This window comes from Embiotoca jacksoni, unplaced genomic scaffold (assembly GCF_022577435.1).
Source record: "Embiotoca jacksoni isolate LCO1_2020_lvr unplaced genomic scaffold, fEmbJac1.0.p SCAF_115, whole genome shotgun sequence".
Taxonomy (NCBI): Eukaryota; Metazoa; Chordata; class Actinopteri; family Embiotocidae; genus Embiotoca; species Embiotoca jacksoni.
In genome coordinates, this window is record NW_027185247.1 from 193,322 (window position 1) to 210,516 (window position 17,195).

Below are 17,195 nucleotides of genomic sequence, written 5' to 3' on the forward strand. Positions count from 1 at the left end.
TCAGGCGTTACCATGTGTTACCACGTGGTACCATGCGTTACCATGTGTTATCACGTACTACCATGTGTTTACCACGTGGTACTATGGGTTACCATTTGTTACCATGTGTTATAATGTGTTTCCATGTGATACCGTGTGTTGTCATGCGTTACCATGTTATCCTGTGTGTTATCGTGTGGTACAATGTGTTACCGTGTGTTATCATTTGTTATCATGTGTTACCATGTGTTACAATGTGTGAACACGTGTTACCATGTGTTTTATCATGTGTTACCATGTGATACTGTGTTACCATGTGTTTTATAATGTGTTATCATGTTACCATGTGATACTGTGTGTTACCATGTGTAAACATGTGTTATAGTCTTACCATGTCTATTATCATGTGTTACCACGTGTTTCCATGTGTTACCATGTGTTAACATGTTATCATGTGTTACCATGTGCTATCATGTGTTAACATGTGTTATCATGTGATACCATCTGTGTTGTCATGTGTTACCATGTGTGTTGTCATGTGTTACCATGTGTTATCATGTGTTACCATCTGTGTTGTCATGTGTTACCATGTGTGTCATCATGTGTAACCATGTGTTATTATGTCTTACCATGTGTTATCATGTGTTACCATGTCTGTTATCACGTGGTCCCATCTCTGTTATCATGTGTTACCATGCGTATTATCACGTGTTACCATGTGTTATCATGTTTTACCATGTCTGTTAACATGTGTTTCCACGTATTACCATGAGTGTTATCAGGCGTTACCGTGTTACCATGTGTTACCATGTGTTACCATTTGTTACCACTTGGTACCATGGGTTCCCATATGTTACCACATTGTACCATGTGTTACCATGTGCTACCATGTTATCACGTGTTACCATCTGTGTTATCATGTGTTATCGTGTTTGTTATCGTGTGGTACAATGTGTTACCATGTGTTACCACGTGTTATCATGTGTTATCATGTGTTGCCATGTGTGTCATCATGTGTTACCACGTGTTATCATGTGTTGCCATCTGTGTTATCGTGTTAGCGTGTGTTGCCATGTCATCATGTGTTACCATGTGTTACCATGTGTTTCCATGTCAGTTATCATATTTTACCACATGTTACCATGTGTTATCATGTATTACCATGTTTTAACATGTGTTACCATCTGTGTTATCATGTTTCCATCTGTCATCATTTGTTACCATGTGTTACCATTTGTTATCAAGTGTTACCATGTCTGTTATCATATGTTAACACGTGTTAGCATAGGTAGGTAAGGTTGGTATTTACTTCATTAATCCCCGCGATGAAATTGTTTCACTACAGCAGCATACAGAAGCAACAAGATAATAATAGAAATAAAAGAATAAAATAATAGAACAGAATAGAATATAGAAAACAATAACATAGGTGTTATCATGTGTTGCCATGTCTGTTTTCACGTGGTCCCATCTGTTATACGATGTGTCAACATATGTAACCATGTGTTAACATGTGTTTCCACCTGTTACCATGTGTTACCATGTGTTATCATGTATTCACATTTGTTAACATGTTTTACCATGTGTTACCATGTCTGTTATCATGTGTTATCATGTGTTACCATGTGTTATCATGTGTTGCCATCTGTGTTATCATGCTAGTGTGTGTTGCCATGTCATCACGTGTTACCATGTGTTACCATGTGTGTTATCATGTGTTACCATGTGTTATCATGTGTTACCACGTGTGCTATCATGTGTTACCATCTGTTATCATGTATTTCCATTTGTCATCATGTGTTTCCATGTGTTACCATGCGTTATCATGCGTGTTATCATGTGTTGCCATGTTACCATGTGATACCATGTGTTAACATGTGTTATCATGTGATACCATCTGTGTTGTCATGTGTTACCATGTGTTATCACGTACTACCATGTGTTTACCACGTGGTACTATGGGTTACCATTTGTTACCATGTGTTATAATGTGTTTCCATGTGATACCGTGTGTTGTCATGCGTTACCATGTTATCCTGTGTGTTATCGTGTGGTACAATGTGTTACCGTGTGTTATCATTTGTTATCATGTGTTACCATGTGTTACAATGTGTGAACACGTGTTACCATGTGTTTTATCATGTGTTACCATGTGATACTGTGTTACCATGTGTTTTATAATGTGTTATCATGTTACCATGTGATACTGTGTGTTACCATGTGTAAACATGTGTTATAGTCTTACCATGTCTATTATCATGTGTTACCACGTGTTTCCATGTGTTACCATGTGTTAACATGTTATCATGTGTTACCATGTGCTATCATGTGTTAACATGTGTTATCATGTGATACCATCTGTGTTGTCATGTGTTACCATGTGTGTTGTCATGTGTTACCATGTGTTATCATGTGTTACCATCTGTGTTGTCATGTGTTACCATGTGTGTCATCATGTGTAACCATGTGTTATTATGTCTTACCATGTGTTATCATGTGTTACCATGTCTGTTATCACGTGGTCCCATCTCTGTTATCATGTGTTACCATGCGTATTATCACGTGTTACCATGTGTTATCATGTTTTACCATGTCTGTTAACATGTGTTTCCACGTATTACCATGAGTGTTATCAGGCGTTACCGTGTTACCATGTGTTACCATGTGTTACCATTTGTTACCACTTGGTACCATGGGTTCCCATATGTTACCACATTGTACCATGTGTTACCATGTGCTACCATGTTATCACGTGTTACCATCTGTGTTATCATGTGTTATCGTGTTTGTTATCGTGTGGTACAATGTGTTACCATGTGTTACCACGTGTTATCATGTGTTATCATGTGTTGCCATGTGTGTCATCATGTGTTACCACGTGTTATCATGTGTTGCCATCTGTGTTATCGTGTTAGCGTGTGTTGCCATGTCATCATGTGTTACCATGTGTTACCATGTGTTTCCATGTCAGTTATCATATTTTACCACATGTTACCATGTGTTATCATGTATTACCATGTTTTAACATGTGTTACCATCTGTGTTATCATGTTTCCATCTGTCATCATTTGTTACCATGTGTTACCATTTGTTATCAAGTGTTACCATGTCTGTTATCATATGTTAACACGTGTTAGCATAGGTAGGTAAGGTTGGTATTTACTTCATTAATCCCCGCGATGAAATTGTTTCACTACAGCAGCATACAGAAGCAACAAGATAATAATAGAAATAAAAGAATAAAATAATAGAACAGAATAGAATATAGAAAACAATAACATAGGTGTTATCATGTGTTGCCATGTCTGTTTTCACGTGGTCCCATCTGTTATACGATGTGTCAACATATGTAACCATGTGTTAACATGTGTTTCCACCTGTTACCATGTGTTACCATGTGTTATCATGTATTCACATTTGTTAACATGTTTTACCATGTGTTACCATGTCTGTTATCATGTGTTATCATGTGTTACCATGTGTTATCATCTGTGTTATCATGCTAGTGTGTGTTGCCATGTCATCACGTGTTACCATGTGTTACCATGTGTGTTATCATGTGTTACCATGTGTTATCATGTGTTACCACGTGTGCTATCATGTGTTACCATCTGTTATCATGTATTTCCATTTGTCATCATGTGTTTCCATGTGTTACCATGCGTTATAATGCGTGTTATCATGTGTTGCCATGTTACCATGTGATACCATGTGTTAACATGTGTTATCATGTGATACCATCTGTGTTGTCATGTGTTACCATGTGTGTTATCATGCGTTACCATGTGTGTTTTCATGTTTACCATGTGTTATCATGTGTTCCCATCTGTTATAACGTGTTACCATGTGTAATCATGTTATACCATGTCTGTTATCATGTGTTACCACGTGTTACCATGATTGTTATCAGGCGTTACCATGTGTTACCACGTGGTACCATGCGTTACCATGTGTTATCACGTACTACCATGTGTTTACCACGTGGTACTATGGGTTACCATTTGTTACCATGTGTTATAATGTGTTTCCATGTGATACCGTGTGTTGTCATGCGTTACCATGTTATCCTGTGTGTTATCGTGTGGTACAATGTGTTACCGTGTGTTATCATTTGTTATCATGTGTTACCATGTGTTACAATGTGTGAACACGTGTTACCATGTGTTTTATCATGTGTTACCATGTGATACTGTGTTACCATGTGTTTTATAATGTGTTATCATGTTACCATGTGATACTGTGTGTTACCATGTGTAAACATGTGTTATAGTCTTACCATGTCTATTATCATGTGTTACCACGTGTTTCCATGTGTTACCATGTGTTAACATGTTATCATGTGTTACCATGTGCTATCATGTGTTAACATGTGTTATCATGTGATACCATCTGTGTTGTCATGTGTTACCATGTGTGTTGTCATGTGTTACCATGTGTTATCATGTGTTACCATCTGTGTTGTCATGTGTTACCATGTGTGTCATCATGTGTAACCATGTGTTATTATGTCTTACCATGTGTTATCATGTGTTACCATGTCTGTTATCACGTGGTCCCATCTCTGTTATCATGTGTTACCATGCGTATTATCACGTGTTACCATGTGTTATCATGTTTTACCATGTCTGTTAACATGTGTTTCCACGTATTACCATGAGTGTTATCAGGCGTTACCGTGTTACCATGTGTTACCATGTGTTACCATTTGTTACCACTTGGTACCATGGGTTCCCATATGTTACCACATTGTACCATGTGTTACCATGTGCTACCATGTTATCACGTGTTACCATCTGTGTTATCATGTGTTATCGTGTTTGTTATCGTGTGGTACAATGTGTTACCATGTGTTACCACGTGTTATCATGTGTTATCATGTGTTGCCATGTGTGTCATCATGTGTTACCACGTGTTATCATGTGTTGCCATCTGTGTTATCGTGTTAGCGTGTGTTGCCATGTCATCATGTGTTACCATGTGTTACCATGTGTTTCCATGTCAGTTATCATATTTTACCACATGTTACCATGTGTTATCATGTATTACCATGTTTTAACATGTGTTACCATCTGTGTTATCATGTTTCCATCTGTCATCATTTATTACCATGTGTTACCATTTGTTATCAAGTGTTACCATGTCTGTTATCATATGTTAACACGTGTTAGCATAGGTAGGTAAGGTTGGTATTTACTTCATTAATCCCCGCGATGAAATTGTTTCACTACAGCAGCATACAGAAGCAACAAGATAATAATAGAAATAAAAGAATAAAATAATAGAACAGAATAGAATATAGAAAACAATAACATAGGTGTTATCATGTGTTGCCATGTCTGTTTTCACGTGGTCCCATCTGTTATACGATGTGTCAACATATGTAACCATGTGTTAACATGTGTTTCCACCTGTTACCATGTGTTACCATGTGTTATCATGTATTCACATTTGTTAACATGTTTTACCATGTGTTACCATGTCTGTTATCATGTGTTATCATGTGTTACCATGTGTTATCATGTGTTGCCATCTGTGTTATCATGCTAGTGTGTGTTGCCATGTCATCACGTGTTACCATGTGTTACCATGTGTGTTATCATGTGTTACCATGTGTTATCATGTGTTACCACGTGTGCTATCATGTGTTACCATCTGTTATCATGTATTTCCATTTGTCATCATGTGTTTCCATGTGTTACCATGCGTTATCATGCGTGTTATCATGTGTTGCCATGTTACCATGTGATACCATGTGTTAACATGTGTTATCATGTGATACCATCTGTGTTGTCATGTGTTACCATGTGTGTTATCATGCGTTACCATGTGTGTTTTCATGTTTACCATGTGTTATCATGTGTTCCCATCTGTTATAACGTGTTACCATGTGTAATCATGTTATACCATGTCTGTTATCATGTGTTACCACGTGTTACCATGATTGTTATCAGGCGTTACCATGTGTTACCACGTGGTACCATGCGTTACCATGTGTTATCACGTACTACCATGTGTTTACCACGTGGTACTATGGGTTACCATTTGTTACCATGTGTTATAATGTGTTTCCATGTGATACCGTGTGTTGTCATGCGTTACCATGTTATCCTGTGTGTTATCGTGTGGTACAATGTGTTACCGTGTGTTATCATTTGTTATCATGTGTTACCATGTGTTACAATGTGTGAACACGTGTTACCATGTGTTTTATCATGTGTTACCATGTGATACTGTGTTACCATGTGTTTTATAATGTGTTATCATGTTACCATGTGATACTGTGTGTTACCATGTGTAAACATGTGTTATAGTCTTACCATGTCTATTATCATGTGTTACCACGTGTTTCCATGTGTTACCATGTGTTAACATGTTATCATGTGTTACCATGTGCTATCATGTGTTAACATGTGTTATCATGTGATACCATCTGTGTTGTCATGTGTTACCATGTGTGTTGTCATGTGTTACCATGTGTTATCATGTGTTACCATCTGTGTTGTCATGTGTTACCATGTGTGTCATCATGTGTAACCATGTGTTATTATGTCTTACCATGTGTTATCATGTGTTACCATGTCTGTTATCACGTGGTCCCATCTCTGTTATCATGTGTTACCATGCGTATTATCACGTGTTACCATGTGTTATCATGTTTTACCATGTCTGTTAACATGTGTTTCCACGTATTACCATGAGTGTTATCAGGCGTTACCGTGTTACCATGTGTTACCATGTGTTACCATTTGTTACCACTTGGTACCATGGGTTCCCATATGTTACCACATTGTACCATGTGTTACCATGTGCTACCATGTTATCACGTGTTACCATCTGTGTTATCATGTGTTATCGTGTTTGTTATCGTGTGGTACAATGTGTTACCATGTGTTACCACGTGTTATCATGTGTTATCATGTGTTGCCATGTGTGTCATCATGTGTTACCACGTGTTATCATGTGTTGCCATCTGTGTTATCGTGTTAGCGTGTGTTGCCATGTCATCATGTGTTACCATGTGTTACCATGTGTTTCCATGTCAGTTATCATATTTTACCACATGTTACCATGTGTTATCATGTATTACCATGTTTTAACATGTGTTACCATCTGTGTTATCATGTTTTCATCTGTCATCATTTGTTACCATGTGTTACCATTTGTTATCAAGTGTTACCATGTCTGTTATCATATGTTAACACGTGTTAGCATAGGTAGGTAAGGTTGGTATTTACTTCATTAATCCCCGCGATGAAATTGTTTCACTACAGCAGCATACAGAAGCAACAAGATAATAATAGAAATAAAAGAATAAAATAATAGAACAGAATAGAATATAGAAAACAATAACATAGGTGTTATCATGTGTTGCCATGTCTGTTTTCACGTGGTCCCATCTGTTATACGATGTGTCAACATATGTAACCATGTGTTAACATGTGTTTCCACCTGTTACCATGTGTTACCATGTGTTATCATGTATTCACATTTGTTAACATGTTTTACCATGTGTTACCATGTCTGTTATCATGTGTTATCATGTGTTACCATGTGTTATCATGTGTTGCCATCTGTGTTATCATGCTAGTGTGTGTTGCCATGTCATCACGTGTTACCATGTGTTACCATGTGTGTTATCATGTGTTACCATGTGTTATCATGTGTTACCACGTGTGCTATCATGTGTTACCATCTGTTATCATGTATTTCCATTTGTCATCATGTGTTTCCATGTGTTACCATGCGTTATCATGCGTGTTATCATGTGTTGCCATGTTACCATGTGATACCATGTGTTAACATGTGTTATCATGTGATACCATCTGTGTTGTCATGTGTTACCATGTGTGTTATCATGCGTTACCATGTGTGTTTTCATGTTTACCATGTGTTATCATGTGTTCCCATCTGTTATAACGTGTTACCATGTGTAATCATGTTATACCATGTCTGTTATCATGTGTTACCACGTGTTACCATGATTGTTATCAGGCGTTACCATGTGTTACCACGTGGTACCATGCGTTACCATGTGTTATCACGTACTACCATGTGTTTACCACGTGGTACTATGGGTTACCATTTGTTACCATGTGTTATAATGTGTTTCCATGTGATACCGTGTGTTGTCATGCGTTACCATGTTATCCTGTGTGTTATCGTGTGGTACAATGTGTTACCGTGTGTTATCATTTGTTATCATGTGTTACCATGTGTTACAATGTGTGAACACGTGTTACCATGTGTTTTATCATGTGTTACCATGTGATACTGTGTTACCATGTGTTTTATAATGTGTTATCATGTTACCATGTGATACTGTGTGTTACCATGTGTAAACATGTGTTATAGTCTTACCATGTCTATTATCATGTGTTACCACGTGTTTCCATGTGTTACCATGTGTTAACATGTTATCATGTGTTACCATGTGCTATCATGTGTTAACATGTGTTATCATGTGATACCATCTGTGTTGTCATGTGTTACCATGTGTGTTGTCATGTGTTACCATGTGTTATCATGTGTTACCATCTGTGTTGTCATGTGTTACCATGTGTGTCATCATGTGTAACCATGTGTTATTATGTCTTACCATGTGTTATCATGTGTTACCATGTCTGTTATCACGTGGTCCCATCTCTGTTATCATGTGTTACCATGCGTATTATCACGTGTTACCATGTGTTATCATGTTTTACCATGTCTGTTAACATGTGTTTCCACGTATTACCATGAGTGTTATCAGGCGTTACCGTGTTACCATGTGTTACCATGTGTTACCATTTGTTACCACTTGGTACCATGGGTTCCCATATGTTACCACATTGTACCATGTGTTACCATGTGCTACCATGTTATCACGTGTTACCATCTGTGTTATCATGTGTTATCGTGTTTGTTATCGTGTGGTACAATGTGTTACCATGTGTTACCACGTGTTATCATGTGTTATCATGTGTTGCCATGTGTGTCATCATGTGTTACCACGTGTTATCATGTGTTGCCATCTGTGTTTTCGTGTTAGCGTGTGTTGCCATGTCATCATGTGTTACCATGTGTTACCATGTGTTTCCATGTCAGTTATCATATTTTACCACATGTTACCATGTGTTATCATGTATTACCATGTTTTAACATGTGTTACCATCTCTGTTATCATGTTTCCATCTGTCATCATTTGTTACCATGTGTTACCATTTGTTATCAAGTGTTACCATGTCTGTTATCATATGTTAACACGTGTTAGCATAGGTAGGTAAGGTTGGTATTTACTTCATTAATCCCCGCGATGAAATTGTTTCACTACAGCAGCATACAGAAGCAACAAGATAATAATAGAAATAAAAGAATAAAATAATAGAACAGAATAGAATATAGAAAACAATAACATAGGTGTTATCATGTGTTGCCATGTCTGTTTTCACGTGGTCCCATCTGTTATACGATGTGTCAACATATGTAACCATGTGTTAACATGTGTTTCCACCTGTTACCATGTGTTACCATGTGTTATCATGTATTCACATTTGTTAACATGTTTTACCATGTGTTACCATGTCTGTTATCATGTGTTATCATGTGTTACCATGTGTTATCATGTGTTGCCATCTGTGTTATCATGCTAGTGTGTGTTGCCATGTCATCACGTGTTACCATGTGTTACCATGTGTGTCATCATGTGTTACCATGTGTTATCATGTGTTACCACGTGTGCTATCATGTGTTACCATCTGTTATCATGTATTTCCATTTGTCATCATGTGTTTCCATGTGTTACCATGCGTTATCATGCGTGTTATCATGTGTTGCCATGTTACCATGTGATACCATGTGTTAACATGTGTTATCATGTGATACCATCTGTGTTGTCATGTGTTACCATGTGTGTTATCATGCGTTACCATGTGTGTTTTCATGTTTACCATGTGTTATCATGTGTTCCCATCTGTTATAACGTGTTACCATGTGTAATCATGTTATACCATGTCTGTTATCATGTGTTACCACGTGTTACCATGATTGTTATCAGGCGTTACCATGTGTTACCACGTGGTACCATGCGTTACCATGTGTTATCACGTACTACCATGTGTTTACCACGTGGTACTATGGGTTACCATTTGTTACCATGTGTTATAATGTGTTTCCATGTGATACCGTGTGTTGTCATGCGTTACCATGTTATCCTGTGTGTTATCGTGTGGTACAATGTGTTACCGTGTGTTATCATTTGTTATCATGTGTTACCATGTGTTACAATGTGTGAACACGTGTTACCATGTGTTTTATCATGTGTTACCATGTGATACTGTGTTACCATGTGTTTTATAATGTGTTATCATGTTACCATGTGATACTGTGTGTTACCATGTGTAAACATGTGTTATAGTCTTACCATGTCTATTATCATGTTACCACGTGTTTCCATGAGTTACCATGTGTTAACATGTTATCATGTGTTACCATGTGCTATCATGTGTTAACATGTGTTATCATGTGATACCATCTGTGTTGTCATGTGTTACCATGTGTGTTGTCATGTGTTACCATGTGTTATCATGTGTTACCATCTGTGTTGTCATGTGTTACCATGTGTGTCATCATGTGTAACCATGTGTTATTATGTCTTACCATGTGTTATCATGTGTTACCATGTCTGTTATCACGTGGTCCCATCTCTGTTATCATGTGTTACCATGCGTATTATCACGTGTTACCATGTGTTATCATGTTTTACCATGTCTGTTAACATGTGTTTCCACTTATTACCATGAGTGTTATCAGGCGTTACCGTGTTACCATGTGTTACCATGTGTTACCATTTGTTACCACTTGGTACCATGGGTTCCCATATGTTACCACATTGTACCATGTGTTACCATGTGCTACCATGTTATCACGTGTTACCATCTGTGTTATCATGTGTTATCGTGTTTGTTATCGTGTGGTACAATGTGTTACCATGTGTTACCACGTGTTATCATGTGTTATCATGTGTTGCCATGTGTGTCATCATGTGTTACCACGTGTTATCATGTGTTGCCATCTGTGTTTTCGTGTTAGCGTGTGTTGCCATGTCATCATGTGTTACCATGTGTTACCATGTGTTTCCATGTCAGTTATCATATTTTACCACATGTTACCATGTGTTATCATGTATTACCATGTTTTAACATGTGTTACCATCTGTGTTATCATGTTTCCATCTGTCATCATTTGTTACCATGTGTTACCATTTGTTATCAAGTGTTACCATGTCTGTTATCATATGTTAACACGTGTTAGCATAGGTAGGTAAGGTTGGTATTTACTTCATTAATCCCCGCGATGAAATTGTTTCACTACAGCAGCATACAGAAGCAACAAGATAATAATAGAAATAAAAGAATAAAATAATAGAACAGAATAGAATATAGAAAACAATAACATAGGTGTTATCATGTGTTGCCATGTCTGTTTTCACGTGGTCCCATCTGTTATACGATGTGTCAACATATGTAACCATGTGTTAACATGTGTTTCCACCTGTTACCATCTGTTACCATGTGTTATCAGGTTTTACCACGTGTTACCATGTGTTACCATGTGTTATCATGTATTCACATTTGTTAACATGTTTTACCATGTGTTACCATGTCTGTTATCATGTGTTATCATGTGTTACCATGTGTTATCATGTGTTGCCATCTGTGTTATCATGTTAGCGTGTGTTGCCATGTCATCACGTGTTACCATGTGTTACCATGTGTGTTATCATGTGTTACCATGTGTTATCATGTGTTACCACGTGTGCTATCATGTGTTACCATCTGTTATCATGTATTTCCATTTGTCATCATGTGTTTCCATGTGTTACCATGCGTTATCATGCGTGTTATCATGTGTTGCCATGTTACCATGTGATACCATGTGTTAACATGTGTTATCATGTGATACCATCTGTGTTGTCATGTGTTACCATGTGTGTTATCATGTGTTACCATGTGTGTTTTCATGTTTACCATGTGTTATCATGTGTTCCCATCTGTTATAACGTGTTACCATGTGTAATCATGTTATACCATGTCTGTTATCATGTTTCCACGTGTTACCATGTATTATCATGTGTTACCACGTGTTGCCATGATTGTTATCAGGCGTTACCATGTGTTACCACGTGGTACCATGCGTTACCATGTGTTACCATGTGTTATCACGTATTACCATGTGTTACCACGTGGTACCATGGGTTACCATTTGTTACCATGTGTTATAATGTGTTTCCATGTGATACCGTGTGTTATCATGCGTTACCATGTTATCCTGTGTGTTATCGTGTGGTACAATGTGTTACCGTGTGTTATCATTTGTTATCGTGTGCTACCATGTGTTACCACGTGTTGTCAAGTGTTACCACGTGTTATCATGCATTACAATGTATTATCATGTGTTACCATGTTTTACAATGTGTGAACACGTGATACCATGTGTTTTATCATGATTTACCATGTGATACTGTGTTTCCATGTGTTTTATAATGTGTTATCATGTTACCATGTGATAATGTGTGTTACCATGTGTAAACATGTGTTATAGTCTTACCATGTCTGTTATCATGTGTTACCACGTGTTACCATGTGTTACCATGTGATACCATGTGTTAACATGTGTTATCATGTGTTACCATCTGTGTTGTCACGTGTTACCATGTGTGTTATCATGTGTTACCATGTGTGTTATCATGTTTACCACGTGTTATCATGTGTTCCCATCTGTTATAATATGTTACCATGTGCTATCATCTGTCACCATGTCTTAACATGTCTTACCATTTCTGTTATCATGTGCTACAACATGTTATCATTTTTTACCATGTGTAAACATGTGTTATTATGTCTTACCATGTGTTATCATGTGTTACCATGCATGTTATCATGTGTTACCATGTGTTACCATGAGTGTTATCAGGCGTTACCGTGTTTCCATGTGTTACCATGTGTTACCATTTGTTTCCGCTTGGTACCATGGGTTACCATATGTTACCACATGGTACCATGGGTTACCATGTGTTACCCTGTGTTATCATGTGCTACCATGTTATCATGTGTTACCATCTGTGTTATCATGTGTTATCGTGTTTGTTATCGTTTGGTACAATGTGTTACCATGTGTTACCACGTGTTATCATGTGTTATCATGTGTTACCATGTCTGTTATCACGTGGGTCCATATGTGTCATCATGTGTTACAACGTGTTATCATGTGTTACCATGTGTTACCATGTCTGTTATCATATGTTACCACGTGTTACCATTTGTTATCATGTATTACCATGTTTTAACATGTGTTACCATGTCTGTTATCATGTGCTACCATGTGTTATCATGTGTTACCATCTGTTATCATGTATTTCCATTTGTCATCATGTGTTTCCATGTGTTACCATTTGTTATCATGCGTTTTATCACGCGTGTTATCATGTCTTACCATGTATTATCATGTGTTACCATGTGTGAACACGTGTTACCATTTGTCATCATGTGTTACAATGTTACCATGTGATATTGTGTTTCCGTGTGTAAACATGTTATTTTCTTACCATGTCTGTAATCATGTGTTACCATGTGTTACCATGTGTGTTATAATGTTTTAACATGTGTTATCATGTGTTACCACGCGTGTTATCATGTGTTACCATGTGTTACCATGTGATACCATGTGTTAACATGTGTTACCATGTCTGTTATCACGTGGTCCCATCTCTGTTATCATGTGTTACCATGCGTATTATCATGTGTTACCATGTGTTATCATGTTTTACCATGTCTGTTAACATGTGTTACCACGTATTACCATGAGTGTTATCAGGCGTTACCGTGTTACCATGTGTTACCATGTGTTACCATTTGTTACCACTTGGTACCATGGGTTACCATATGTTACCACATTGTACCATGTGTTACCATGTGTTACCATGTTATCACGTGTTACCATCTGTGTTATCATGTGTTATCGTGTTTGTTATCGTGTGGTACAATGTGTTACCATGTGTTTCCACGTGTTATCATGTGTTATCATGCGTGACCATGTTATCACGTGTGTTATCGTGTGGTACAATGTGTTATCATGTGTTACAATGTGTGAACATGTGTTACCATGTTATCACGTTTTACCATGTTATCATGTGTTTCCATCTGTGTTATCATGTGTTACCATGTTTCATCATGTGTGATCGTGTGGTACAATGTGTTACCATATGTTTTATCATGTGTTACCATGTTAGCATGTGATACTATGTGTTACCATGTGTTATCATGTTTAACCATGTCTGTTATCATGTGTTACCACGTGTTACCATGTGTTTCCACGTGTTATCATGTGTTACCATGTGTTAACATGTTATCACGTGTAACCATGTGTTATTCTGTCTTACCATGTGTTATCATGTGTTACCATGTGTGTTATCATGTGTTACCATGTGTTACCATGAGTGTTATCAGGCGTTACTGTGTTACCACGTGTTACCATGTGTTACCATTTGTTACCACTTGGTACCATGGGTTACCATATGTTACCACATGGTACCATGGGTTACCATGTGTAACCCTGTGTTATCATGTGTTACCATGTTATCATGTGTTACCATCTGTGTAATCATGTGTTATCGTGTTTGTTATCGTGTGGTACAATGTGTTATCATGTGTTACCATGTCTGTTATCACGTGGGCCCATACGTGTCATCATGTGTTACAATGTGTTATCATGTGTTACCATGTGTTATCATGTGTTGCCGTCTGTTATCATGTTAGCGTGTGTTGCCATGTCATCATGTGTTACCATGTGTTACCATGTGTTAGCATGTCTGTTATCATATGTTACCACGTTTTACCATGTGCTATCATGTATTACCATGTTTTAACATGTGTTACCATGTGTGTTATCATGTGTTCCCATGTGTTATCATGTGTTACCACGTGTGTTATCATGTGTTACCATGTGTTACCATGTGATACCATGTGTTAACATGTGTTATCATGTTTTACCATCTGTGTTGTCACGTGTTACCATGTGTGTTATCATGTGTTACCACGTGTTACCATGTGTTACCACGTGTTATCATGTGTTACCATGTGTTAACATGTTATCATGTGTAACCATGTGTTATTCTGTCTTACCATGTGTCATCATGTGTTACCATGCGTGTTATCATGTGTTACCATGTGTTACCATGAGTGTTATCAGGCGTTACTCTGTTACCACGTGTTACCATTTGTTACCACTTGGTACCATGGGTTACCATGTGTTACCCTGTGTTATCATGTGTTATCATGTTATCATGTGTTACCATCTGTGTTATCATGTGTTATCGTGTTTGTTATCGTGTGGTACAATGTGTTACCATGTGTTACCACGTGTTATCATGTGTTATCATGTGTTACCATGTCTGTTATCACGTGGGCCCATACGTGTCATCATGTGTTACAATGTGTGTTATCATGTGTTACCATGTGTTATCATGTGTTGCCGTCTGTTATCATGTTAGCGTGTGTTGCCATGTCATCATGTGTTGCCATGTGTTACCATGTGTTATCATGTTTTACCATGTCTGTTATCATGTGTTACCACGTGTTACCATGTGTTACCATGTGTTACCATGTGTTATCATGCGTTACCATGTTATCATGTGTGTTATTGTGTGGTACAATGTGTTACCGTGTGTTATCATTTGTTATCGTGTGTTACCATGTGTTACCACGTGTTATCATGTGTTATCATGTGTTACCATGTGTTTCCATGTCTGTTATCATGTGTTACCATGTGTTATCGTGTGTTACAATGTGTGAACATGTGTTACCATGTTATCACGTTTTACCATGTTATCATGTGTTACCATTTGTGTTATCATGTGTTACCATGTTTTATCAGGTGTGATCGTGTGGTACAATGTGTTACCATATGTTTTATCATGTGTTACCATGTTAGCATGTGATACTATGTGTTACCATGTGTTATCATGTTTTACCATGTCTGTTATCATGTGTTACCACGTGTTATCATGTGTTACCATGTGTTATCATGTTACAATGTGTGAACATGTGTTACCATGTTATCACGTTTTACCATGTTACCATGTGTTGCCATATGTTTTATCATGTGTTACCATGTTATCATGTTATACTATGTGTTAGCATGTGTTATCATGTTTTACCATGTGTTCTTCTGTCTTACCATGTGTTATCATGTGTTACCACGTTTTACCATGTTTTATCACATGTAACCATGTGTTATTCTGTCTTACCATGTGTTATCATGTGTTAACATGTGTTACCATATCTGTTATCACGTGTTGCAACATGTTATAATTTTTTATCACGTGTTATCATGCGTTACCATGTGTTGCCATGTGTTATCACGTATTACCATGTGTTACCACGTGGTACCATGGGTTACCATTTGTTACCATGTGTTATGTGTTTCCATGTGATACAGTGTGTTATCATGCGTTACCATGTTATCCTGTGTGTTATCGTGTGGTACAATGTGTTACCGTGTGTTATCATATGTTATCGTGTGTTACCATGTGTTACCACGTGTTATCAAGTGTTACCATGTGTTATCATGCATTACAATGTATTATCATGTGTTACCATGTGTTACAATGTGTGAACACGTGTTACCATGTGTTTTATCATGTGTTACCATGTGATACTGTGTTACCATGTGTTTTATAATGTTTTATCATGTTGCCATGTGATACTGTGTGTTACCATGTGTAAACATGTGTTATAGTCTTACCATGTCTGTTATCATGTGTTACCACGTGTTACCATGTGTTACCATGTGTTAACATGTTATCATGTCTTACCATGTGTTATCATGTGTTAACATGTGTTATCATGTGTTACCATCTGTGTTGTCATGTGTTACCATGTGTGTTATCATGTGTTACCATGTGTGTTATCATGTTTACCATGTGTTCCCATCTGTTATAACGTGTTACCATGTGTTATCATCTGTTACCATGTCTTAACATGTCTTACCATTTCTGTTATCATGTGCTACAACATGTTATCATTTTTTACCATGTATTATCATGTGTTACCACGTGTTACCATGATTGTTATCAGGCGTTACCATGTGTTACCACGTGGTACCATGCGTTACCATGTGTTATCACGTATTACCATGTGTTACCACGTGGTACTATGGGTTACCATTTGTTACCATGTGTT